The sequence below is a fragment of the Hipposideros armiger genome, unplaced genomic scaffold (genome assembly GCF_001890085.2).
Source record: "Hipposideros armiger isolate ML-2016 unplaced genomic scaffold, ASM189008v1 scaffold_571, whole genome shotgun sequence".
Classification (NCBI taxonomy): domain Eukaryota; kingdom Metazoa; phylum Chordata; class Mammalia; order Chiroptera; family Hipposideridae; genus Hipposideros; species Hipposideros armiger.
In genome coordinates, this window is record NW_017731921.1 from 94,725 (window position 1) to 95,761 (window position 1,037).

Below are 1,037 nucleotides of genomic sequence, written 5' to 3' on the forward strand. Positions count from 1 at the left end.
TTTATTTATTTTCTTCTTTCAACTTGTATTTCATTGAGGCAATTATTTGCCAAGTGTCAGATATAAAAATGTATGGAATAAATTTCATTTGACCTTTCACATCACCCCCACCCACATCTCCTTTGTGTAGTCCATATAGAGTGTTAGTCCTTAGGACACACATTATTACAAGGTTTATCACTGCCTTCAGTGTCCTCTTCTTTGATTTCCATCTAGCATTCCATGCATTCTCAACTGCTTTCAGTAAACTATTTTTCTATACTTTCCCGCAACAAGACAAATGGAACAGATGGAGGGTATTCACTTACTATTCAAAACTTTTTCTGGTAAATATAATTTCTAAGACCCATACAAGGTTGCAATCTCCCCATAGGGATATAAAGAGTGAATACGAAAGTGCAACACAGTGAATTCACTTTGCTTGTTCCCATTTCTCTTGATGAGATGTATATTGGACTCACATGGAGGATTCTGGGGTGCTCATGCTGCAAATATTAAGTTCTCCTCCCATGAAGAATTATGAACAAAAGCTGACAGCTTCTACATCTGATGTCTAGAAAAGATGATCTATTTACTGTAAGACTCTAAGTAGAATTCCATTAACTTTTTTATGAAATAACTTTGTGTTTTTCTTTGGGAAGTTTAACAAATTCAAAACCAGTATTTTATTTTATTTTTTTAACATTTGAGGTGTTTTGTATCATCAAGTTTAATGTAATATTTCTAAACGTCAAAAACAGAAGAATAGCATAACTAATGGGAGAAGAGCAGAAAAATAATTTTAGAAATAGATGACACTAAATAACACTTAATTTAAAAAAATCTATTTATAAGCTTCCTATATTAGCCATCAAATATTTCTGTCAAAAATACCCTTTGTTGGCTATTTTAATAATTCTTAAATATTCTTAATATTTAATGATAACTATATAAAATGTATACATATCTGCATGTGCGTATATGACAATTATAACAAAATCGTTACTTTGTTTGACTTGACTTCTCTTAGTTCAAATTATCTTTTCTTTTTTTTTTTT